We start from the raw sequence: 27565 nt of genomic DNA, 5'->3' as shown, positions 1-27565 counted from the left end.
ATAGCTAATTTCGTTACCCTTCTTAAACTTTTCAAGATCCTCACTAGGGGGGATGACAAAAAGTGCTGATTTAGCATTTATGTTAAGGGCTGGCATCTGTTTGACATTTGCACTTGTTCATCAAATGAATCTAATTTGAGAACGGTGTTGACAGTGTTACAGTAGCACTCATGGAAGACGGATCTCTTATTGTTTGCTGTAGCTGTGTGAATAATTTGTAAAGAATAATTTATTCAGCGAATTTTCCACTCTGTGAATTGTCTGACTATTGTGATTCTCAAATTCATTTGTTATTTCAAATTAATTGCTAAATAATCTGTGGCTAATTCTAGCTCTGTAATAAATTTGTAAGCACTTTGTTGCAAGCAGAGCTTGTCAAATGAGTAATTAAAAACAAAATTAGAGATCATACTGATCTCTTTTTTCTATTTGCAATTCTTCAATGATTAGTTTTTATGAACACATTCATAACTATGGGATTTCACTAACTTTGTAACAAGTACTCATTTGAATAGCTGTTATTCAGCCTGCAGGATTGGTCACCTAAAAAAGGTCACATTGTATCATTTAAGGCCACTGATTGGATAACTATCCTCAACAAGCAGGAATAGTACGTGAAGCATATTTAGAGCATTGTATCTCTCAAGAAAGGCATAGGGAGCATTTTAGGAAGAAAGACACAGCAAGGATCAATTTGTAGGAAGTTCTCAAATGCCTAACTATTTTTTCCAGTGCTCTTTTGCACAAGAACAAACATTATGTTTGGCTAACACAAGGAAAGTTATAAAAGCCAGCTATACTGGTTGGCTGGCAGAATTTACTTTCAGTTCTCTCCTAACAGTTACACCAACTAATTTTTGGTGTGTGTGGGGGGGGGGGGGGGATTTTCATAGGCACAAAGAGGAGTTAGATGCTAACTTCTATTCATGCCTGTGATGTCTCTCTGTGTGAGAGAGTGTGCTATAGGTATGTATAATGACCCTGTGAGTACTACTGGAAGGATTATTCTTATGCAAATGTTTGTTCACATAAGAATTCCCGTGTTCCTGCATGGATACCTGTACTTGCATGAAGAAAGGCTCATTTTTTTGCAAGCCAGTGCTGATCATTCTGACCAGCAAAGAGAATGATCAATTTTGAATTGAATTGTGAGGCAGATTTAGTAACTACACCTCTACCCCAATATAACACGACCTGATATAACATGAATTTGGATATAACATGGTAAAGCAGCGCTCCGGCGGGGCGGGGCTGCGCACTCCGGTGGATCAAAGCAAGTTCGATATAACGCGGTTTCACCTATAACATGGTAAGATTTTTTGGCTCCCAAGGACAGCATTATATCGGGGTAGAGGTGTATGTCCATAGATACATATTCCTGATATTTGCCCAGCAACAGTTTCTGCTAGTTGATAGTTGAACCAAAGCTCCTTTTATTTGGCACATGGGTCACATGACATTTCTAGTCCATGACAGGATAAACAATAAGGTCTCTGGCGTGGATACTTGGAATAATGAATTCATAGTTTGCTTTCTGCAAACATTCTTGGCCATGCTGCAGGCTAGGCATGCAAAGGAGGGAGTGGTGTGCACAATCCCCTCAGTGCTAGAAGAAGTAGGGAGGGATCATGCATCATAAGGTACAGCACTCTTCAGAACTCTCCAAGGGGTAGGTGTGGTCATAAGACCAAAAATGATGGTGATTGCCTGAGTTCACTACAACTACTGCACAATAGTTCAGTTACTCTAAATCTTAAAATATGTGGGGAAGTTTCCCCACTGGCATGAAGAACTATGTCCAGTACTAGGATTCCAAGGAGACTTCTCACATGCTTAAAGGTAGGCTTGTGCTTAAGGACTTGATGAAGTGGGACCTAGATGCACAAACCACAGATGCATTGTGGATCAGCTGTGGGTCAGCAGTGGATTACTTGCACAACTTTTGTCCCACACAGGAAGCTAAAGGGACAGTTCACTTTTTCAATGTTCTATTCCTCAAGGAAGAGAAAGGTGGCTAAATAAGGAGAAAAGATTACCTGAACTGCACCCACAAAACTCAATTTTGAGCAGACAGTTTTTGTTGGTTTTTTTTTTTTTTTTGGTTGGTTGGCTTTGTTTAGTTTTTACTTTGAAGTAAATATAGAGCAAGGCTTCAGATATTCTTATGGGTTACCCAGAAACCAATAGAAGCATAAAAGAGAAGATTACATCAGTTTTAAAAGAAAGGTTTTGATCAGTAAAGCTGCTCATCTAAAATGCATGTTACCAGAAAAATGTTTCACCTTCTTTTAGGGAACCCAATCATTTGTCATATCCATATTAGAGTAAACATGACCAGTAGTTTCCCCATCACCTGGAGAGTGATTGACTGCACTAATATTCCCCTGGAGGCACCTGCTGAGAATGAGGGGATATCCAGAAACAGGAAACATTTTCACAGTATGAGCACACAGGTAACCTCTGACAGACAGAAACACTACCAGTCTGCTAGTGAAATACCCTGGCTCATCTCAGATTTAGAGAGCTGGGACAGGTCTGCAAATGTTCCATTGATGAAACTCAGTTGTAATTAATTGTAAAAATGTATTTCAGGAAGATTACTGTTTAAATTATGGGAATATAAAGAGAGAATAGAAGAAATGTACCAATTTGTTGATGACTATAATCCCTGCAAATTACTTCTAATAGATCAAATCTAGTTACACCTGCTTACACAGTGACTTTGGCCCAATGAATTCCCCTTTAAAAAAAAGCCACCGTCCATTGTAGAATTCTGTGTGGGAGATGTAGTACATGTAAAATCCACAAGACGTCCTATAGCTTAGACCTTGGAAAACCTGTACATTATGTGGAATGCTATGGTAGTTGTATGCTTCCAGGAAGAAACAAATTTAGAGAATAGAAGCATCAAGATACTCAATCAAAAAGTTTTGAAGGTGAAATAGAAGCTGATGTTAAAAAGAAATCATTTGAAGACTGTGAAAGATATAGCAAACCAGGAAATTTCCAGGTCTGTAGTAAAGTTTTAGAACAAACTCTGGATGTTTCTGGGGTTAGACAGCATTCTTAGGCTCTGTCTACACTATGCACCTTTTAGCGACACAGCCGTGCAGCTACAGCAATGCCGCTAAAAGGTGCGCAGTGTAGCCGCTCTCTCTCGTCAGGAAAGAGCTGACAAAAAAATTCCACCCCCAACAAGCCGGGGTAGCTTTGTCAGCAGGAGAACTCTCCTGCTGAAAAAAGTATTGTTCACACCGGCACTTTTTGTTGGTAAATTTGTTGTTCAGGAGTGTGTGTGTGTGTTTTTCACACCCCTGAATGACAGAAGTTTTACCGACGAAAGTCCAGTGTCGACAAAGCCTTAGAGTGTACAAGTATGTCCTTCAAATCCAGTATGTTGGAGCAGAACAATAAGTTATAGTATATACCATATACCAGTGGTGGGCCATCTGTGGCCTGTCAGGGTAATCCACTGGTGGGCCACAAGACAGTTCGTTTACATTGACTGTCCACAGGCACAGTCACCCGCAGCTCCCAGTGGCCACGGTTTGCCATTCCCGGCCAACGGAAGCTGCAGGAAGTGGCACGGGCCACAGGGACGTGCTGGCCTCTGCTTCCCGTTGGCCAGGAACGGCAAACCGCAGCCACTGGGAGCTGCGGACTGTCAATGTAAACAAACTGTCTTGCAGCCCACCAGGGGATTACCCTGCCGAGCCGTGTACAGCCTTTGGGCTTCAGGTTGCCTACCACTGCCATACACACTGAACCTATTAGACGGGCATGTCATCATATGTGTTAAAACAAGGGCATGTTCTAAGATTATAGACAATTGGCAATAAATTAAACATAAGCAAATCTTTGATATTATGTGTATGTAAGTAGAGATAATGATACTGACCTCTTTTGTAATGTTTAGATCTGCTGATGAAAAGCACTATATAACAGCTACTTTTTTAAAATTCATAGACTATCAGGGTTGAAAGGGACCTCGGGAGGTCATTTAGTCCAACCCCCTGCTCAAAGCAGGACCAATCCCCAACTAAATCATCCCAGCCAGGGCTTTGTCAAGCCTGACCTTAAAAACCTCTAAGGAAGGAGATTCCACCACCTCCCTAGATAACCCATTCCAGTGTTTCACCACCCACCTCGTGAAAAAGTTTTTCCTAATATCCAACCTAAACCTCCCCCACTGCAACTTGAGACCTTTACTCCTTGTTCTGTCATCTGGTACCACTGGGAACAGTCTAGATCCATTCTCTTTGGAACACTTTTTCAGGTAGTTGAAAGCAGCTATCAAATCCCCCCTCATTCTTCTCTTCTGCAGACTAAACAATCCCAGTTTCCTCAGCCTCTCCTCATAAGTCATGTGCTCCAGGCCCCTATTTTTGTTGCCCTCCGCTGGACTCTTTCCAATTTTTCCACATCTTTCTTGTAGTGTGGGCCCAAAACTGGCCACAGTACTCCAGATGAGGCCTCGCCAATGTTGAATTATTATTAGTCAACAACGCTGCATTCTGGTGGTCAGAAACACAAACTGAAAGACAACGTTCACCCCTTCACCTTATCAGAAGAAATAGGACCAAGTTATTTGGTGATCTACAGCCTGGAAAACCCCACTGGAAGCTGATGGGATTCTGCAGGGTGTAAAGCAGCACAGCATTTAGCCCACTATGTTTAATTCAAGATTCACACATATAAACCCAACAGATCAGGATAGAGTAACTGGGCCAGATTGTGCTCTCAGTTATATCCATGCAACCTCTATGGGCCTGAGTGGGTGTGAGATCAGAATTTAGCCCTTTAATTTGAACCCATTGAAAGAAAATAACTTACAACCACACCATTATTAATGATTATCCCTCTCTTGGTCTGCAAGAGAACTCTTAATATGCTAATTGAACTGAGATTATACTGGGAACTGTTTCCATTACTTATAGAATGCCCAAAGAAGTACCTCAGTTATACGGAAAGGAGTTAAATACAGTTTAATTCATAACATCTTGGACTGTTTAATTAAAGTCACCTTTAGAAAAGTTTGGCAAGCCATGGTAACTAAGAACCTTGTATTTTCCAAACCTTATCCTGGGTGTGTTGTCATCTATAGTGCCTGCCAATGTTATAGCTGTAGAAAGATTTTTAAGGCTATTTCCTAGAGGCAAATGTTGTTGCATAAAGGAAAAACAATGTCATGTTTATATTAGTAAAATTTTGAACACAATTTCTATCAAGAAGAGCAAAAGCAAATGAGGTTTTAATCAATAATAAAACTCTTTTGTTTTTAACTTAGCAGAGAGAGATCAGTTCACTGAAAGGGTTTCCTTCTACGTATAATTTAGAATACACAATGGCCCAGATTCTCAGTTATATAAAGGATCTTTACATGGGTCCATTAGTGCAAAGGGGTCTTAAAATGGGCACAAAAGCAGTCTAAGAGGGCCTTTGTGTAAACAACAGTCAGAGGTTTGTTAAAAAGCTATCCTTCAGCAAAAAACAGGAACTACACTTGCAAATTAAGGACTATGGGTCAGATTTTCAAAGGTATTTAGGCACCTAAAATGCAAATATATGCACAGTAGGATTTTCTAAAGTTCCTAAACAGATTAGGCCTAACTTCCTGCATGAACACTTTTGAAAATCCTTAACTATGCAACTCTAGAGAAGTGAAAGTGATAACAGAAGTTGTCTTTACATGTTTAAGAAACAGACTGCAAATGTTTTATGTCCTCATATTACAAGAAATAGTTTAAAAAGTCATATTTTTCTAAAAAAGTAAAACATTTCTGCACTCCTTGGTTTACCAAGTTTTTGGGATGAAGCATGTATTCTTCTTTAAAGCATGTACAATATGATCCTCTTCTACCAAGAGAGATGTTATCTCCTCTTGCAGGAGGGACATATAATCCTGGGATACACATTTTTGGCAGGTGTAAAAGAATAGGCTACCTTTCTGCCCCCTCTCATAGCCAGGTGTGGCCCTACAGGTATGCCTGGCTTTACTTTGCCACAACTAGCTGTTAACAAGCATATTGGCTCTGATCAGAACAATGAGAAACCAAACACCTCAATTAACTTAAGTAACTTTCCCCTTTAAATCCTATAAGGGAGCACTTGAACAACAGTTTAAAGGCTCCTACCTCTGAGCCCAGGCCCAAATTACCCAAAATTTACAACATCTCTAGGTCTGGTCAGACCAGGACATTAGGCCACCTTCCCTTGCTACTTATGCATCTTCTAGTCTCCATACCCTCTCACTCAGCTTTCTCTTCCTGTTTTAAATGATAGTCCTCCAGGTGGAGCAGGGATCCTCCCTGATTATATGCAGGTGGTTCTGAATGCAGCTTATGCCTGGCCCTTAAAGGGTAGTATACACCATCACAACAGGTTAAAACCCTTTTCAGTTCATCTTTAGAACCCAGTTTTAATAAGAACCTTTAAACCTTGTCTCTGGTTTTCTGGGTGCCATTTTGTGTCATTTTTTAATTGCAGACTCAAAATAAAGAGCAAATAGCACTTAGGTTCCAGTCCTGCAGTGAGCTCCATGCAAGTGGAACCCTGTGCCTCTATTGAGCCCTGTTGATATAATCAATTGCTTTCACAGTTTTTTTAATCTTTCCTTTTAATTCTTTTCTCCTATTTCCTCCATCCCGCGGCCCTCAGGCTCTTTCTGCTTCCCAGGAGGTGGTTATTAGTGAAGGAAAATGATGACAAAGATGAGTTGAACCTAAGCAAACAGTTAAAAGCCAAAGCGTAACATTTTCATAAGTACATATATATGTGATTTAGGCCCAGATTTTTAAAGGTATTCAGGTGTATTTACATGCAGTGATGCAATGCATAACTGATTTAGGAGCCTATGTATCATTTTCAAAGGTAATTTAGTAGCCTAAATTTCATGGACAGTCAATGGAACTTAGGAGCCTAAGGACCAGATTTGCAAAGGTATTTAGGTACCTAAAGATACAAGTAGATACCTTAGTAGAATTTCCAAAAGTGCCTAAGCATATGAGGCAACTAACGCATATTGATTTCAATGAGAATTAGGTACCTAGCTTATGTAGGGGCTTTTGTAAAGCCTCTACTAGGTGTCTAGCTGTTTCTTTAGGTGCCTAACTACCTTTGCAAATCTGCCCCTAAGTGTTTGTTACTTTTGAAAATATGATTTAGGCTCCTAACTAACTAAGCACCTTTGAACATTTTACCTTAAGTGATACAATTTGGCAGCACTTCTCACAATCAGGCCCTTAAGGCCTTGTACTCCCTGACATTTTATACTGAATTGGTCACTAAAAGTTACTGCATTCATGATCATTGCAGCTGAAACATGAAGACTCTGATTTCAAAAGATACTGTTGTTTTGATTTAATTTAAGGCAGCTTGATGTATTTTAGGAATTTTATCTTGTTAGTATATCAATTTCTGTAGAGGAAATGTCCTGTTACTAGAGAGAATGCAACTCAAACAGCATTTATTATTTGACACAAAGCATTCAAAAACTGGATATCACTCCTTGCTGGATGCTAATCTATAATCCCCAAATGCCAGAGGTAATCTCAGGGTCAATTTCTTCAAACAGTGGGCTAAGGTAGGATTCCAGGATTTATACAACAATCAAACATTTGTGCATTTTGCACAAATTAAAGCCATTAACCATTTTATGGGTTCTGATCCTTTAACTGTCATATGATTTCTATAGACCTTGGATTAGACTTGTTAGGGTACATTATGGCTGTCCCATCATAACGTATCTTGGGATGGGGAGAGGGCACAGAAAGCCTTTCCTCTTCCATCTGCTTCAGTGCTCCCATACAGTAGGAGCCTATAATACCACTTCTTGCATTTCTGCTGGCAGCACTGAACAGGTCAGATGGGCTTGGTGTAGGTGAGGTAGGGTGTGTGCCCATGATGGGCACAGCTGTTTCATTGTGCAACCGCTGTATCTGGAAATCTGTACTAAAGTATAGTGGAGATTGCTCATCCTCAGTATTCCTGGAGATCCAGTGCCTGCTCTTACCTTATGCTGAAACAATGCCTCCAGTCCAGACAGATCTGATTATGTAGTTCTCCATCTCTTCTCCTACCCAAAGCAGTTCTACTTGTAGGGACCTGCAGCTGGCTCTTCATTAGGGAAATGACTAACTAGAACCATTGAGGAACCAGAATTGCTCAGTTAGAAAATCAAACTGTGTTCATTAACCCTGCCACAAAGAAAGTCTTCAATGTGTAGAAATTTCTAGATGAAGTGAGAATTATTCTGGATTTACACCAGTATAATAGGGAGCAGAATTTAGTTGTTTGTCTTTAACTCCCTTTAATTCATTTTAAAAAGGCACAACCGCCTGAGTTTCAAAACCAGATTTAGAAATTAAGTGTAATTTAAAACAAAATAGTATTGGTGTAATCCCTTTGATGCTAGAATATGTATGGGTGGCTAATGAGACATTCATTCATTTTAATGGAATATCAAAACAAATTATATCTCTCTGGGGAATACATTACAGTATCTGGCACCTTATTCAGCATTACATATGTTAGCTTTATTCTAGCAATGGTTTTGTTTTCTAATTTGCTTTGATTAGTGGAAGTGAGTCAACACAAATCAATAAGGGTGCTATAGAATCAGCTATCAGTTCTTGCATTAATTCATTACTACCAAGTACTTTTAAAATGCACATCTACCTTAAAATGCCTAATAGCCTATTTGGGTTAAGGCCGCATCAGATAATTTTTTGTTTGAGGTGGATACTGCACAAGAGAGATTCAGTGAGCTTGGAAAATGTTTCTGAACAAACAGACAGGTAAATCACATTTCAATGCACATAGTAAAACAACCTTATCCACTCTCCATCTTTTGAGGCGTGAAGGGAAAAGTCCAAAACATCAGTTCAGTGTGGTTCATGATCTAAAGACAGGTGACTATAGTAAGAGTTGTCTGGATGAACAGATAAATATTTGGACAGACTCTTCTGACTCTTCTGCCGGGCTAAGAGTATAGATGGATGGATTAACAATATTGTTGGGTGAGTTAAGGGAACCACTGTTGTGGCCCCTTGTGGCATGTAGGAATTTAGATAGTTTAGTGTCCTTTTTCCTCTGTAGAGAAGCAAAGTGTGTGTTGTAAATGGATTGTCTAGTTTTTGTAAAGTCCAGCCATGAGGAAGTTTGTGTGGAAGGTTGTTTTTTTTATGAGAGTTTCTAGTTTTGAGAGCTCACTTATTTAAGATTAAATATTATGAGGCTAATTAGACTAAAATATTTTAAGGACTTTGTATTTCCACTTGCTTTTTTGTTTTGGTTCAGTAGCTGAGAAGGTTTTTGTTTTTTTGTTTCTTTAAACACAGGTTTGAAAATAATACATAGAAAAAAATAACTTTGACCTCTCTGTTTCTGTCTCAAAGCAGTGTGCATCCTTTTATTACTGCATTTGTGAAAATACATCAGACTGACATGTAAGTAGTATACATTTCCATCCCTCAAACCCAAGGTTGCTGAGGGCCAGACAAGTTCCAGTTCTCAGCTGTCCACAAATCCTAAATCTTCTCTCTTCAGTGATTTTGACCAACACAAAAGGAGGTGAATATTTTGTGATAAAGGAAGCATTACTGATCATGTCTAAACAACTCTTCCCCCCAAAATACTGGAAATTTTAAATTTGGTGTTAATTATATTGGGTGAACAAAGCTGTATGAACAGATGAACTACATTTAATAGTTTAAAATACTGACATTCATGGGTGGTGCTGTGGGAACAGTGTTGGTTATTAGTAAACCATGCTTAGAAAGTCATTTCTATGAAGGTGTCATCTTTGTTGTTTATTGTATTTGGATTGAGACATCATTCTTATGATGACTCAGTTTATTTGCCTCAGACTAGACATTACGGAAAGCTTTCATAGGACTCTTCCCATCAATAATCATATGACTCCATGGTTTACAAACTTTTGGACATAGAGCTCTGCTCATTACAGATTGCTTTCTAAGTGAAGAGATGCAATTACCACACCTAGTTGACCCAGTCTATTTATGATATGTTTTTTAAGTGCAGAGATTCAAAAGGATGAATGAATTATAATATATGGAGATCCACCTATCTCATAGAGCTGAAAGGGACCTTGAAAGGCCATCAAGTCCAGTCCCCTGTCTTCACTAGCAGGACCAAATACTGTCCCTGACAGGTTTTTTTTTGCCCCAGATCCCTAAATGGCCCCGTCCAGGATTGAACTCTCAACCCTGGGTTTAGCAGGCCACTGTTCTTGGACAAAGCAATTGTATGGGTCATGATGAATGCACCAGTGGAATAACTTTGAAAGTATAAACTCTTGAACTGAGCCTAGAAATTCTTTTAACTGGGGTTTGTATAAACATTTCACATCCTGCTCCGTAGCCTAGTAGGGGCACAGGTTTGCTAAGATAAGATTAACTCGTAGCGCTTGGAAGTATGCAAAAATTGTTTAACGTATAACCTTATAGCATGTTTTCACTCCTTTTCAACAGAACATTTACATTTTGTCTGAAGAAAAGTAATATCCTTCTGTAACAACATTAAAGGCTTGCTGAAAACTTTAATAAAGCAAGTATAATACTAGCATGGGTTTATTCTAAAGTATGGCATTTTATTGGCTCTGCTCTGTGATAGCAGAGGCAAAGCTATGGTTATGTTCTCAGCCACAGCTGTTTATATATGCTGTGATATTAATCATTGCTTTCCAGCTTAGGGTCCTTCAACTTATGCAAGAAACGTTGTCTGTTAAAAAAAATGCTGGTTTTGCGGTTAAAACTTAGGACTGAAAGTCAGGTGACTTGGGTCAAGATTTTCAAAACTGTGTGCTGAAGGTAGGCTCCTAGAACCATATTTTGGAGCCCAAATAAGTGGGCTGATTTTCAAAAGTTCTGAGTACTCAGCAACTGCCACTGAAGTCAGTGCTAGCTGTTGAGGTCGCAGCTTCTCTGCAAAGCCAAAACTTTTGAAAAATTACATAAGGTTAATAGCTGAAATCTAGAATGCTGCCTGGTTTGCTCATTGGCTTCCTCCTTTGAGACTAGTTTTCAGGGGTGAAAGTAACTTAAAGGACTTACCGGTACACCGGAGTCCTGAGTGGGGGTGTGGCCTCAACCGGAAAAGGCGGGGCCTTTCAAGATTAAAAGGCCCTGGGACTCCAGCTGTGGCTGGGAGCACCAGAGCCTTTAAAACACCCTGGAGCTGCCAGCTGCAGAGGCAGCTGGGAGCCCGGGGGCTCAGGGGCGAATTAAAGGGCCCGGGGCACAGGCCAGGGCAGCAGGGCTCCGGCAGGGCTTCAGTGGCGCTTTAAAGGGCCTGGTGCTCCTGCCACTGTGGGGAGCCCCAGGCCCTTTAAAGCGCCGCTGGAGCTCTGCTGCTGCTGGGGTAGCGGCGGCAGGGCTTGGGCGGGAATTTAAAGGACCCGGGGCTCCCCACAGTGGCCGAAGCTCCAGGCCCTTTAAATCCCCACCCGAGCCCTGCTGCAGGAGCTCCAGTGGTGATTTAAAGGGCCCGGGGCTCCCCGCAGTGGCTGGAGCCCTGGGCCCTTTAAATTACCACTGGGGAAGCCAGTCCAGTCCAGCACGGCGTACCGATCTGCTGCTCTTTGTAGGTCAAAAGCTTGTTGTCTTACAGTAAAGACAACTGAGGAGTCCTAGGCCCAGGTCCTCAAAGGTGTTTAAGTGCCTAACTCCCAGGCCTTACTGCCTGAAAGTGGGGAAGCTGCCCTTCAGAGGTCCTTCAGTTTCACACACTAGGGGAAGTCATGTTTTTCTGGAGGCCCCTAAAATTTCAGACTGGGTGAGGGGACTTATAGAGGGTCAAATACTTTGACATCAACTTAACCCTATTTTCAATAAAATAAAATAAACTGCAAAATGTATTTTATACCTGTTGGAGCAACAGTAGAGCTTGTAGTTCCATTCACTGAAGGTTAGATCTGCTGTGTTAACATCAACTCTATACCACAGATACAGAAAATATGTGGAAATAATAATGTTACTAGCTAAATGATGTAGTCTCTTCATCTCACTGCTGTTCTGCCCAGGACAGCAGCCTCAATGCCCCATTTGTTTGCTTCTTCCATGAGCCTCTCCATGTCTTTTTTCATGTTGCCTCTTATGCATGGAAAGCCTTGCTGCTTCTAGTCCACCACATCACAGTTCTCTCCCATTTAGGGCCTGATCCAAAATGTATTGAAATCTTTGGGAATCCTTCTTTTGATTTCAATAGGCTTTGGATCAGGTTCTTAAATGCCCCTCAAAAATTCATTTCTTCCATGATGCCCACAACAGGTGAACCAATAATATTTGCTAGCTCGTTACCTTCACTTTATAGATTAAGCAACCTAAATAAATAAAAAACACTTAAGTGCCAAGATGAGCACAGAAGATTAAATGGAGTAAGCAAGTGAGAGCATGAAGGGGACTGCAGGTTACTAGCCAAGGTTATTCAAATTTTCACAGATATTGTGATCAGCATCATTTGGGAAAGGGCTGAGTCAGTATCACATGCATTCAGCCTTCTCCTTTCCCAGGCCTGTTTTGAATGGAGGAAGGTTATGACAGCAAGAGAGGTCTCAGCTTGTGCAACTTCAGTTAGTTATGTCTTAGGCAGAGGATGGGCTGCATTGGACGCTTGAAAATTCTGGAGGCGTAGCAAAGCTTTTAACCACACATTCCATTCCACTTCTTTCTTCCCTGCTACCCCTCAGTGCTGAGGGACTTTCTGTGGTAACCTTACACCCCTTTTTTGAAAAAGCCATGACCATCCAGAGGAGACAAAGCCCACCAAATGGCCATTTTTGGCCATCCAGGCTTTGAAAATTCTCATCTTGCAGAACTGATCTGTGCTCTTAGACTAAGGGCTTGTACATGCTGCAAGTTGGTGCACAGCAAGCAAGGGTGTGAATCTACAGTGTACCATCTTACTGTGAAGTAACATTCCATGTGGACACTACTACAGCATAATGAAAATCTTGGAGGGCAGGACTAAAGAAGGAGCATAGCTCAGCTATGCAAGCCCTCCACAGTGATGTCTTAGCAAAGCCCAGCTAAAGAGACAGTTTCCCCATAATTTATATAGAACCCCTGTTTCACGAGGACCTTATTGTTCATGCCAATTACAATTACCTTAACTAAGAAGCATATATCAGGGTAATCATTACACTTCATTGGTGGCTGAAATCATCCTGTCATTGGTCTCATGCCTAAAGAACCAGAAAGACTGACTGAAAGTTTAAAAACTAAATATGCATGCTGTAAACCGACCAAGTGGTGACTAATGGGGACATGTTAACTGTTTACAATGATCCATAGGGCATAGATATCAAGGGGAGAGTGGAATTATTTTGGATGCTCTGAGGAGAAATTACCAGGAGAAATGGGATGAAGTTTAAAAAAAAAAAAGAAAACAAAAATTCAGGCTCAATATCGGGGCAGCGGGGTGTGGGGGGTGGTAAGGAGGGAGAGGAAATACTATTAAAAGCAGCAACAGGACTGGAAGAGTCTATTTGGCCCTGTTGCTGCAAAAAGGGGTAGGAAGTGGGCAGGCTCTATGACCCCTAGAAAATACCTGACCAAAAGATTTTAGAGAGGACGGGCCCACTAGCTGCCCTACCCCAATCACTACCGCAAAACATTCAGTAGAGATTACCCTGTGAAGAATAGGTATTAGGGAAAGTAGAAACATCACAAAAGTGAAAAGTTAGTAAACTAGTGGGCATGTCCTACAATAGACAATGATAAGTAAGGAGGACCAGGGTCTATTGAAGGGAGAGAAAAAGAGCTGAACAAATTTGAGAGCTGGTTGAGACAAATCTACTTCCTTGAAAAGCCCTCCTATTTGGAAATTATTCAAGGTGCCACATGCAAGTTACTTCTCCCACCTGCCCAAAATCTCTTTGCCACGCCTGCTGAATCAGAGGGAGGGGTCTGAGGTGATAAATATTTGCCTCCATTTTCAAAAGTGATTAGTGGTTTTGGGGTGCTTTGATTTGTATGCAAAACTTGAGCATTTCTCTTACAATATCACTGTCCCTTACTTGGTGCAAAAGGAATATCTTCAAAAGTAGGATCCTTAGAGAAATTCTCAACTCCACATTGCCTGCTGATCCAATATTGGTATCTTGTAATGAGCACTTAATGGTGTTCCATTAGCAAGATGGAAATATAAACCCATAGTATCACCACTCATCCAGGCTTTGAACTTAGGTTTTATACTTGTAATTTTAATACTGGGCTCAACATATTAAGCCCTTCAACCACTGGGATTGCGAATCAGTTTTCTTTTCTCCTTTGTAAATAAAAGCTCCCAAACTTTAATTTGGCACATTTTACAAGAGTTTAAATAAAATGTGAGAGTCAACTGTTTATGGTTTTCATAGATTAGTTACTATAAAAATTCCTCAGGTTTGGTGATGATGTCGTGCCCTTTTCACCTCTTTTAGTGTGTTCTGAGTCTGTATAGTACTGAACTAAAGGAAAGAGAAGGAATAGGATTAAGACAGAAGTTAAAAATGTAAATCCCTCCCCCCTCCCCATGCATTATTCCTTCTAGATTTGTTTTGCCATTTAGAAAAAGCAACTAAGAAACAAAAGTTGCCATGGGCAGGCAGCAATACTGCAATGACCTCTGCATTAAAAGCTCATCTTCATGACATTCTCAGCAACTTCAGTCTATTGAAGTTTGAGGCTTAATATCTGATGGAAACAAAGACATTATTGTAGTCATACGTGAGATAAAGTCAAACAATAACAGGACAGATATTGTGCAGTTTCACACACAATTTATACAGCAACACTGAGGCAGAGGGGAAAGAGTTGCTGAGTAATAACCAGTTGAATAATGAATTGCTCTCATAAACTATTTACTAATCTTTCACCTCATTTAATTACTTATATTGACATATTTTTCAGTATTAACTGTAGGAGCCAATTTCTGGTTCCCATTATGAATCATCAACCAAAAAAAAAAAAAAATCTGCTACTGCATAAACCACACGTATTGTATAATTATCTGCCCTAGAACAATAATTGATCATTGTATTTATGGGAAGCTCTGTTAATTCTCATTCACTATAGTGCTTAAACACCGTCATTTCTCATTATTTACATATGCAGAGCTGGACTGGCAGACTCAAGCAGCCCAAGCAATGTTTACTGAGCAGCCCAGGAGTGTGGGGGAACACGCGCACAAAGTACATGGCATTACTTAGATCAGAAGATCTTTGGGGCAGAGAGTATCATCTTGTTATGTTTGTAGAGTGCCTATCACAATGGTGCCAGGAACTCTAGGTGCTACCACGATAATAATAAATAATGAAGAATGTCTTGAGTGAATGAGTTTTAAATTAGCATAAAGTTGGGATGACCTGCAGATCACATGATGCGGGTTATATTTCCTTATTGCTGTTTCCCAGTTCTCCCCATTCTATCCCTTCTTTTCCACCAACTCTCTCCTTCTCACCTCCTTCCACTTCCTCAGATAACCATTTATTCATTCCTTCACTTATGTCTACCTCAGCCAGCCAGCCAACCATGGACACCTAGTCTGCCACATGTATCTTTCTCTGAGTTCCCAAAGAGGAGCCATTCCTGTGGCTGTGGAGGTGGGGAGGAAGAGAAAAGGCCACTCTTGTAGCATGCATCTGGGGAGATGATGTGGGAGATAAAGAAGCCTAATGGAGGCATTTCTATGGGCTCTATGGGGAAAAAAGGTGAGGACAGAGGCCCAGAATACCTAAGGATCCAGGGCAGCAAACAGCACAGGAAATGAATCCATCTCACTGCACCACAGGAAGCAGTTCCTGCCTGGGCTTCAGGGGACAACTCAGCACAGTAGCATCCCAAGATAAGGGGAACAAACCAATCAGGGACGTACCTGGTTTAACGTGGGCTGGACCCAGGGCCCAAGACAAAGCCTGGTCAATGAGGCCTGCTAGCTCTGCAACCCACTCCAGGTCTGTACATAAGTACAGACACAGATTCACACACAATTCTCCCCACACCTTCAACTTAGCTGCATTGCATATCTTACTGTAGCTATTTTATGGCATTACATAACGTACTCCATTGTTATGTATGGGTGTACCCTGAAGTTTACCTGTATAATACATAAAACAGCAGCCACTAGACCACCCCATATCCCTCATGGCAACTGACACTGACAGCAACAGGAGCAAAAATCCCACATTGCAAGATACTCAAACCTCCTTCCTCAAAGCACTGACACCTGCTTTTTTATCTTCACAGTCTTGTCTCAGTAGCATTGGGATTCATTCTGCTGCCACTGAGGTCAGAGGTAGAACTGCCATTGAGTTTAAAGGAAACAGAATCAGGCCACAATTTATTACTCTCTTCCCTATCTGCCATGGAACCCACTGGACCATTGCTCAAAGCTCCTCCTTTGAGGAGGAGCCACTGTCAGAGAGAGGATAGTTGGGCAAGATGGACCATGATCTGACCATGGGCTCAAAAGCTCCAATGTTCTCATAAGATCCAGCTGGCTCATTTTCACTTGCTTCCAACTGGAGTTGTGTGCCCATGTGAAATTCTCTGCCCTTCCATTTTCTAGCCATGCCTCAGCATGCTCAGTGTTACTTGCTCTGTCCAACCAGATCTTCCCTCATAAACCCCTGATGTGCAGCAACCTGGGCTTGCTGCTGCTAAGCAATATATTTAATCAAATCCTCCACTTGCCCCACTAGGCAAAGTGGGATTCACACTCATGATGACCACACCACTTGTCATGGGCCAACCAGCAAAAGAGTAAGTCCTTGGAACCTGTTAGCAGAAAAGATGAGCTAACTTTATTGTAACCTTCCCCAAAGAGAACAAACCACACAGGATGTTGCGGCTGTTCCAGACACACTTTGGAGGTGCCTGCCCCAACTTCATTACAAAGAAAGTACAAAATAAAGCATGAGAAAAATGGGCTTACTTGTCTGCTCCTTCCAGAGTAGACTGCCTAGTCAATCTCCCTCCTCCAGGTCTGTGTCTCTGCTTTGTGGAAAAGGTGATGTTTATACAAACCATCAAGGCTTTCTGGTAACTAAGGATGTGAATGCAGCTGCCATAATAGGCTACTCTTCACTCCTGGATCTGAAAGAGATTGAGTGGGAGCTACCGACAATCAGCTTTGTACTTCGTTACTGAGAGGAGAAGAGAGTTCCAGCTCACCCTGTTCATGGAACTCCATTCTAGGGCCCTAATGCCAGGATCAGAAGAATAGGCATGTATAAAATCTATACCACTTCCCTGATACCTCTTTCTCCCTCTCAGAGACAGCATCTATCTTCCCTATCACTCAGATACTCTTGAAAGACCAACCTTGTATGAGATGGTGGTGGCCAAGGAGGGTTCCCCTTAAATATCAAAGGGTTTGTATTTCCCAACTAATCCTTATCATATTCCGACATACAAGTAAACTAGATGAGGCCAGCCCAAAGACTGAGTCCTCACAACAGAATATCATTAGGTATGTCAATCTCTGGCAACATTTTTCCATGGAGTATAGAACATAAACATACCACCCAACTTGCAAAAGCATAGAGCCAATTAAAATTTCTCAGACTGCCTAGCTGCAAAAATTTGGGATTAGAAGGGCCATAAAATATAATAAACGAGTAACCATATTGTTAAATAGTTACCCCATCTGACTCTAAACTACAGTGACACTTTTTCCATGGAAAGGCTCTTTAGATTTTTGTTTTGTTTTTTCTAAGCACATTTATCATCTATAGTGGGAGTCTTGTCTTGCTTCCTAGAACAACATTATTCCACAATAAACTGCAAACAGCAGTAGTTCATTCAGTTTCGTTTTAATAACCAGATAAATGACCTTTTGGAAGAATGGCCAATTAGTCTAATCTAAGACGCATTACTAGATGCTCTTCAGTTATTTCAAAGAGATAAACATTTGTTCATTTCCATAGAGTTTGGAGATTTAGGCAAAACCACTAACTGTGTGAGAATTCCTCTCTCTCCACATCCGTAGCTCCAGTTTGATAAAACTAGATAAGATTTAATAAAATTCAATATGGCTGGAGTGATAGTTGACCTCTGCAACTAGTTTCAGTCTATTACATCAAGTGCATAATAACTGAGAAAGCAGCTTTTTTGTGGATCACAACTCAAAAATCTTCACTGTTACATGTCTTCTCTCCAGCACCTTGTATATCTATCCCATTTGTGATTCTGTGGTATACTCTTTCTAAACATTAATGAGGTCTGGCAATAAAGCCTTCATAAGGAAGCCTATATAAAGATATATAGAATGCACTAGGAAGAACACCCTAGTTTTATAAAGATATTCATAGCACAGGGGCAATAGCCAGCTATAAAAGCAAATCTCTATAAATATCACCTGCTTTAGGGATTATATATAAGCATAGGCCTTAAAACTTGGAACCATTCCACGCTCTTTTGAAATTGTTATCTTTAGCTTCTCTTTATCTTCAAGTGTAAATTCAGTTGACCAGCTTCCACACCATAGGACTTTTTGAGACTTCACGTGTCCTAGGAAAATATCCCAACCCACAGTGGTCAATGCTTTTGCAGCACCAAGTAATTAGACCAGGTACAATTCAGGAGTTGAATGGGCTGAGTTAAAACTCCCAAGAGCCCTATAGTGATGTGTCTGGAGCGTCTCTGCCTTGTCAGTCTTCTAGGTGCCCCAGTGCTACCACAGGTCTCCCAAAATAAAAGAAGTCTCTCCTTCTGGTGTCCGCTGAGGGACACTCCCATCCACTAATTGTTCCTTCAGTTTGATTCCCTTTGGAGGGAGGGGTAGTTTGAAGAGTCTTAGCCCCAAAATGATTTGTGTGTCGCTCACTCCTTGGGGTTTAACTGATCCTCCCTAGGGGCTACTCCAGCTAATGGGTCCGTCTCTCAGCAGCTCTGCAGGCAAATCTCCCTTCAGGCAGAGAGGCAGAGCTCCATTCTCCTCCCTGGCCAATCAGCCCTGAATGGAGTCAAGTTATCTCAGTTTATTCCCCCTCCAGAGTTGGCATTGCTTGCAGATAGATGGTGCATGACTCTTCCCTTTAGGAAGCTTACATGAGTGCCAGAAGCTCCCTAGAAGTGGGGAAGCCATTGGGACCAGGGCCATGGCCCCTGCCCCCCCCCTCCCCCACTCGGCTTCTTCCCCGAGGCATGGCCCTCTCTACGCCTCTTCCAGCCCACGCTCCCTTCTTTCCCCCAAAGCCTCCCTGCCCCCGTTCTCTCCTCTCTGCCCCTTCCTCCCCATTGCCTTTACATCAAGTTAAAAAATTAGAGGGAAATGGCCCCGTGGCCACCCCTGTTCTGGCGCCCCTTATCTGAGTTGCTCCGGAATCAGCACACACAGCCTCTCACTGGCTGGCCTAGCTATGAGACTCCTCCTCCTGCTGTGCGTGCTGATGCTGGAGCATCTCAGCTAAGGGGTAGCGGAACAGGGGGGTCAGGGAGCTATGCCCTCCCATTTTTGTCTTGCCTTAATGGCAAGCGATGGGGAGAGGGAACAGAGAGGAGTGAGCAGTGGGCCTCAGGTGAAGAGGCAGAGTGGAGGTGGGGCCTCGGGGCAGAGTGCAGGCAGGGCCACAGTCGGGGAGCCGGTGCCCCCCGCCCCCCTTTCTCAGGAGCTTCCGGCGACAGCACTCTAAAGGCAGTGGGCCAGTGCACCTCCAAAGGGAGGTGATCCACACCCACATCCAGCATTTCTTGTCCCCTGCATGGCCAGCTTCTTCTGGGGAGGCTTAGCCTCCCCAAGCCTCTTTTACGCGCCAGCCATGAGTGGGGCAGGGCTAGCTGGACCTATAGGCTCTCCTTGACACTTTGCCAGTGTGGGGCCTCTCTCTACCCCACAACAAACTCCTATACACAGGGCCTCAATTCTGCAGAGAAGCATGTGGGCAAACTCCTTTGCTTGTACTGAACCTCCCCGATATCAATGGGGTGCTGCACAGATACAGGGGGGTGGCTGCTAACAATTCATTGCAGGATCTGGGCCTTGATCGAACACACATCATTAGATCCCGCTTAGCTGAGTTTTGCATAACAAGGTCTTATTTCTAATACTTTTGTTAAATTGTATAGAGTAGCATTAGGCAAAATGGTGGTCTATAGGAAACTAAACCATTCACCATATATATCTTCTTTTGAGCATGGTGGTATCTGCTATTACCCATGTATATGATATATATATATATATATATAAAAAGGTGTGTGTGTGTGTAACATATACATGGGTAATAGCAAATACCACCATGCTCAAAAGAAGAGTTCCTATAATATATAAAGGCAACTTGAGCAGATTAGACCATATAAATGCACTAAAACCACTGGAAGATCTAGCAGGCTTCTTTCTTGTCAATTCTTTAATGATTCTAATTCAGCTTTAAATATTTCCATTTTCTTCTTTTACAGCACATCAAAATTCAAGTTTTCCAGGGAAGAACTAATCAACATGCTAAGTTGAAATGTCTTTGTGGCACATGGTCTGAAAAATTCTGAAACTTCTCTGAAATTGTATCTGGGTGACCACAATTCAAACCTTTTGTTTCTTATTAATTTTCCTGTCATTTTCCCATATTCTGTCCACTGAGGCAATCTCATTTGTTATATTTTTAACATGTCTGTAATTTGTTTTTTATAAGATAATTTTTCTGCTTTGAACCCTGTTCCCATGCTATCATATACACCTTGATATTGCCCCGTAGAATAGCGTTGTGAAGTAAGAGCTCCTTACAAACCTATGATAATCTGGTCATGCATTTTCAATCCAAAGGAGGATCAAATGGCTCAGGGTAGTGAGGGTTAAAGCCTCAGCCAAATCCCCTCTCCTTCATTTCTTTAAACAAACATAACATCTGTTGCAGTGTTCCTTATTCCCCATTTTCTGAAGATACCCATGGCAGATCCTCTCTTATCCTCCTTCTCTCCAGAAGCACACACCATTGCAGGGGCCTTGGGCTCTGGTGCCCCACAGTCCCTCCGATTCTCTGCCTGTAGCACATAATAATCTAGTGTCCTGTGGACTGTAATATTTTGCTCTAATTTCAGCTGTTGGTTTTAGTGTGTAGGTGGCTGGGTGACATTGGTGGCCCATGTTGCTTCCTTCTCACCTTAAACTCTGCAATTCTATAACACAATTGAGAGTGTAGGAGGGTCGGGGAAAGAAGAAGGGATGGAGGAACCATTGAGACTGGCTGCATCTGGTACTATCAGGACAATGGCACAATAGCAGCGAACCCCCATCTGTTCCAAGAGGGGAGAACATCTGATGGACTGACATTGGGAACTACAATGGGACGCTCAGAGATTCCATCCTTCCTTTTCCCTGTCCCTGGATGGTTTCAAGTGGAGGCAATTTGGCCCTAGAGTTTTATTCAGTGGCTTTGTTCCTGAGGAAGGACTGAGAACAAACTGACCTCAGGATCTGGCATAATAAGTTCAGCATAGGCACTGATAATACAAGTTCTGCCTTATGAAAAGGTCCTATCAAATGCAGTAGGAATGAAACCAACAGAGTTCCTTAGACTAAGAATCCTATTGCATTTAATATAGAATGTTCTCCTTTCTGTAGTTTGTTTTGTTTTGAAACCATTTTATGGAATTCTGCCATGGGGGTATCAATTTTTATTAAATTATTATGTAGAATTTTTCCCAAGGAAAGAGCATAGTTCAAGTTTCCGTTCAATTCCTGGGGCTCAATTCTGCCCACATTCAATTCCACTAACTTCAGTAGGATTACATGGTGTAGGTATGGAGGAAATATGGCCCTTGGCATGACCCCTAAAATTTCCACAGGAGGGTGCCAAGTGTAGTCATGTTTTTTTGTGATGTGGATTCTAGCCCCACTGTGAATTAGACTGATCCATACACATAGACCAACATAGACTGGCAATCCAGTGTACACAGGACACCATGTAACTTTTATATTGCTATACTTTCAATCACTTTTTACTATGGATCAACGCCTATTGAAATCAACTGAAAGATTTGTATTGCCTTCAATGGGCTTCAGATAAAGTCCTATATACCTGCAATGGATTTCAACTAGCAACTTAAAGAGGAAATACTTCATCTTCTGTTACCTTTCTCTCCTGGGCCACCCAGTCCTCTCACATGCTCCCCTAGTATATTTCAACACACTCTCTGAAAGACTGAGAGCCATTTCACATTTAGGAGGATTGCCAGCTCTCTGTCCAAGGAGTAGACTGTAAAATAACCTCCTTGACCAACTTGTCTTAAGCAATTCAGGCAGCTGATTTGTGAGGTGAGAGTCTTGCATATGTACCATATCAAAGTCCAAATGTCTTAACTATTGTAAACCTTATCACCACTTAATGGGACTGTAAAAAACTCCTTGCATTAAACAAAACAATTCAGAGGTCACTTAGCATCAAACACAAGAGGAGAAGAACTCCTCCTGCAAGCTCTGCTAAATTCAGTAAGAACACAAGCCCCTCAAGAGGCAAAGAGAGGCATCTGCAAATGATCTGCTATGTTTTTAATCTATTTATTTATCTAGGAAGTTTTAACAGATTTACAAGTCATTGCCATGTAAATATCAAAGACAAAATGATAATCGTTACAATGGGGAGCTTTATCTTCAAATAGAATTTTTTAAAAAATATAGGAGCATTAAAAATCATTTCTCAAAATTGAGTTCCTAAACTGACCTTCATTCTCCCAAATGGCAATTATTTTAAAAATTTCCAGAAAAACAAAGTCCTCCCTAGGGCTGAAAATTTGTATACACTGTAGTTAGTTATGTAATATGTGCTGGACAATAATTGTGAGGTCATCTGATAATGAACTGAGAAGATTGAACTATATTTAAAAATAAGGATAAACAGTAAATGCAGAACACAACTTCCTTTAATTTGTGTCAAAAGAGACTATAACAACACTTCTCTAGAGGGGTCCTATTCGTTTTGTTGTTTCAGTATGAGGAGTTCAGGACTCAGATGGAACAATAATGAATATTTCAGGTTACATGGGACACTGTGCCTATACCCCTGTTAAACTATATTGTGTTTCAACAAGAATCTTTCCGCAAGTCCTTCAATAGCATCTAATGACATCTGTACCTGCTATCCATGAACCACCCCTTCCCTCAAGCCAAATGTCTATATTGGTCTTTACAGTGAAGTTAAGCTATGCTACACAGCTGTCCGGTGATTCTCTCTTAGCCATCCCTGAAGCTGTCTTTCCCACCCCATTCCCTATCGCATACCCATTTAACGGATAGAGGGGGCTGCAGAGTTGTTTTCTGATTGCTCTTTTAGTTGTGGTGAAGATCATTATCTGCACTTGGCTCATAACCTCACCACATTCGTTCTCCTACACACCTCTATTCAGTCTTTGTGGTAGGATGAGGTTAGTGTTTCTAGAAAAGAGACTGCTTGGATCGTTAACACCACCACAAACGACTTAGCACTGCCACAGAACTTTTTCTCCGTGCTTCTCAAAGTCCTTTAAAAAGCAGGTTAAATATCTGTAGCTGAGACCTTGTGTGGACCAGTGGATAGGGCTAGATTGGAAGTCAGGGTTCTGTTCATTACTGTGTAACCTGGGACAAGTCACTTTATCCCTCTATACCTTTGTATCCATCCCAATGTTTGTCTGTTTAGTTTGTAAAATTGTTGGGTGGGGACTGTTCCTTACTATGTGTTTCTGTAGTGCCTACCATAATGGAGTCTTAAACTCCTGTGCGGCCACAATTGATATAGAGATTATTAATAAACCTCAGTTCTTCGAGTCTGACACTGTGGGGGGAAAGAAATCTGTGTTTTCCCTTCACTCCTTCCACCTCTTCATGGTTATACATGAAGAGCTACCCACTGTTCCACTTCAGAGTGTACAACATGCATTGACATGTGGGAGTTTGACATGTGGACTGAGAAGAATGAAAGATTATATTTTGTTTTATATGATTTTGCCGACCTATTTTTCTTTGCTTCATTTCTCTTTATTAGGTGCAGACATCATTGTCCCAGTTGCACTGCACGATGTATGTAGTGTTTTCTTTAATAACATTTTTGAACCTAAAAAGCAAACAGAGCTGATACCATTAGTATATCCATGACATGGATAGTGTTTTAGATTGGTGTCTGTCCACAGAAAGTGATATCAGATTATTTGTTTGCAATAAAATACTTAAGCAGGTCTAAAGTATTGCGCAAAATCAGGTAAATAGCATAAACGGATCCTAGTTCAGCTTTAAAGTTTATGCTATCAGCTCTAAATTATCCAGCTCTGCAAGGTATTCCTCTGAACTGAAACTGATGTTCCATAACCTGGTATATCTGAATGGCAATCATTCACATATTGCGCAGTTCTGGCCAGTCAAGTGAATTGTCACTTTCACTTCAGCTGGTGACTATTAAAGCCCCTTCCTAATCTACAATTATTTTTTTAATTATTTTGATGGATTATAGTCAGGTTTATTTCTAAAAAAATTAATTCTGGTGACATTTCCTACTAATGTAAAAAATTAAGTGATCCCCAGAGATTAAAGTTAAGTTATTCAAAATGTACTGACTGTAGAAGTCAAGATTTGTAGCAGATTTGGAAATAATATTTGACAATCCTGTTTTAAAATATTATCCTATTATTTGCTAAACAGGAGTGACAGAAAAAAGACCCACAATCACAACATGTCATGCTATTTATTAACCGTCCCCCTCTGTACATTTCACTCATTAATGGGATGGGGGTCACAGTTGGATGGGGACTATGATTTTGCGATTAGAGGAAGAAATAGACAATACCCAGTGAAAATGTAATCCTTCCAAGCTCCTTTGCCCACTCTACCTTTGTGTCAGTAGAGCTATAAACACCCAGTGTTGCAGACACATGAAAGGTGTCAAACTCCCAGGGCATTTAATCTGATCAGCATCTAGAGGCATGCAGCAAATGACATTTGGTCCAGTAAAGTCAATGAAAAAAGTGATTGTCTTCAATCCAAATGCCAAATAAGCTTTAGGAAAGGAACCAACATTATATAACCCACAGTTGTATCATTTCAATCTCTCTTTTAATGCAATCCATTCAGAGGCCACTCTTCTGAGCAACATCCTGCTATAGAATCTATTTTGTAACTTTCCCACTTGATCCTTGTATTAATGAAGCTAATTTAAGATAAAGGCACACGCCAGAAGATGTCTATTTCTTTCAGCCTACTGACAAGGGAAATAAATGTTTCCCATTCCTTCTCTACTAAAGTCAAACCAGATTCAGTGAGCTATTTTGTTTCTCTCACGTGGACTGGTCTGTCTTTTCAAATAGTAGTAACACATTAATCCATCTGATAAAGGGTAGTTTGAGGAAGGTAAAGCATGACACCGTGCTCTTTAATCTGTCAAGGCATATTTTCCTTTGCTTTTGAAATGTTCCAGTATCCTCTTTCAGACCTGTCAAAGGCAATTCCTGAATCCCACCCTGGCATTCCCATTAATCAGCCTTTAATAATATAGCTGACTAAAACAATGCTATTTTCCAAAGGAGACAGCCTTTCATATTGCTGCTAACTCTGTAAGTCTTCTAAAGGTACATTATCCTTTTTCAAACAAGGGAGGATGTTTAGAGGTTAGAGCAGGTAACTGGAAGACAAGACAAAAACTCTGTGCTGGAGTCATTTGGGTCCTTCTAAACTTTTTGGTGGTTTCAGATAATTGATTTTGCCTGCTTTGAGTTTGATAAGATTTTTGTTCATTTGAACGCAATACAGTGAAGATTAGAAGCAAAGCTGGTCACTTGACAAAGATCAAAGTATTGCAAAGAAGTTTCTAAAGGTATATAAGGATTGGGGCTCAAGAGGGTTTGTAAAATCCAGAAGGCAAGTTTTGTTACAAAAACATCTCAGCCTTAAAAAGAGCAATTTCACTGTACGTGGAGAGGGCGATCATTTTTGCTTTGACTTTTGTTGAAAGGTCTGCAGGGTCCAAAAAGTTGCACATTAAACTTGTCTATTTTTGATTCCATGTTGGAATCTGCAACTGACCACATTTTGCATGGATTCAGGTTTTGTTGTGGAAAGTTTGCCCATCAAGTATATAATTCCTGGGTTCTGTTCCCTGCCATATGAGTGACTCTCTGGCCTAAACAGATAACTTTGGCCAATCTTTTCAAGAACGGCTTCTGCTTTTGCATGCCCAGTTTGACACACCCTTGGACTTATCTTTAATAAGGCCTGTGCAGCTACAGTTATCAAATACGCTCAACCTTAACTCTGACCTGCGGGTGTACATGCCTTAAAACATGCTCTCTTTACATAATTTATTTGTCTAATAAAATATGCAATAACACAAACAAGCAGTTCTTATATATCCTTACACACAGTTCATATAGTGGAATGAATAATTCATTATAAAGGGTTACACAAGCTTATCAATCAATAATGTATATTTACTATCATATAACAACAGTTTAGATAAAATGATATGATTGATTTACAATTTTTTTCTGGTCATGTCTGTTTTCTGGGTGCAGAAGACTTGTGTAGTAGCAGCCCCTGCACTGTGGAATTTATAGCCCAGGACCCTCTCTGTAAATATCATATAACTTGTAGTGCAGGCGCCACATGGATATAGAGGTTCATCTGTGTGGTGCAGGATCAGAGTCTAGGTTACAATTTACACTGTATCTGATACTCTGATTTTTTTCCCTGCTTGCAAAGGGCCTCCCTTTATGTGAAATAAGGAGAGGAGTGAGAACATTCCACACATAATCAACATCGCTCTGATCCAAATAGATTTTTCACACAATAAACTGAACTAATTGAAATATTTTTATGCTTCTGTTTTAAATCAAGGTCCAAAATATCATCACAGGGTCTGGATGAAGGAAGAGGCCCATTACATTGCATTGTGAAGTTTGTACTGCTGAAGTTAAGTCCCATAGAAAGTTGGGATATACAATTTCAGGAGAAATGAATGGTACGTGTCTTGTTATGTTGGCATATGGAGCATGTTGTGAAATGTTATATGAAAAAATGTGTGGCTGGGTTAAGCTTCCATTTTTAAGAGTTAGCTTGGTATTAGTAAAATACATACATTAACTATATGTTAAGTAGGTTTTGGTGACAACTGTAACTAAACAAACAGTACAGCATGGAAGCTATCGTCTGTAATAATGAATACAAGGTGTTTGAAGAAATGCCAGGTTAGATTATATTATGCATTGTATTACCCGGAAATTAGCATTAGTGTGATTTGTTTAGGACTTCAATAAAAAGCTATATTGTAGGGAAAACATAATATGCGAAGATTGTGTCCAGTTATGGCCTCAGTTATGGAGATGCAGAGTATCCCTGCCCCAGGGATGATACATGCAGCATTCTCACTCAGGAAGCACAACACCTCCTGGGATACTCAGTCTATGCAGGGGCAGCAGCATAGATGTTATGGCAACACTTAGCATGGCCAGTGTGGAGAAGGGCACTAAACATGTCTCTGCATCCTCTATGCACATCTGTAACCTCTTTGGAGTGGCTGGTATCCCTAGGGAGCACTGGGAGGGAGCAATCCATTTGCTTGGAGGGTGTACAGGGACCACTAATATGACTGGGTCCTTGAATGAATGCTATA

General features: G+C 40.9%; 1 long non-coding RNA gene across 1 annotated transcript in view; it reads right to left on the bottom strand.

Annotated features, from left to right (window-relative positions):
* Positions 1 to 27565, bottom strand: part of LOC135984233 (uncharacterized) — a 78198-nt gene that overhangs the window by 4759 nt on the left and 45874 nt on the right. The gene's annotated exons all lie outside the window — the stretch shown is intronic.

Source organism: Chrysemys picta, chromosome 6 (genome assembly GCF_011386835.1).
Source record: "Chrysemys picta bellii isolate R12L10 chromosome 6, ASM1138683v2, whole genome shotgun sequence".
In the NCBI taxonomy this organism is placed as follows: domain Eukaryota; kingdom Metazoa; phylum Chordata; order Testudines; family Emydidae; genus Chrysemys; species Chrysemys picta.
This window is presented reverse-complemented; position numbering and strand designations above follow the sequence as displayed.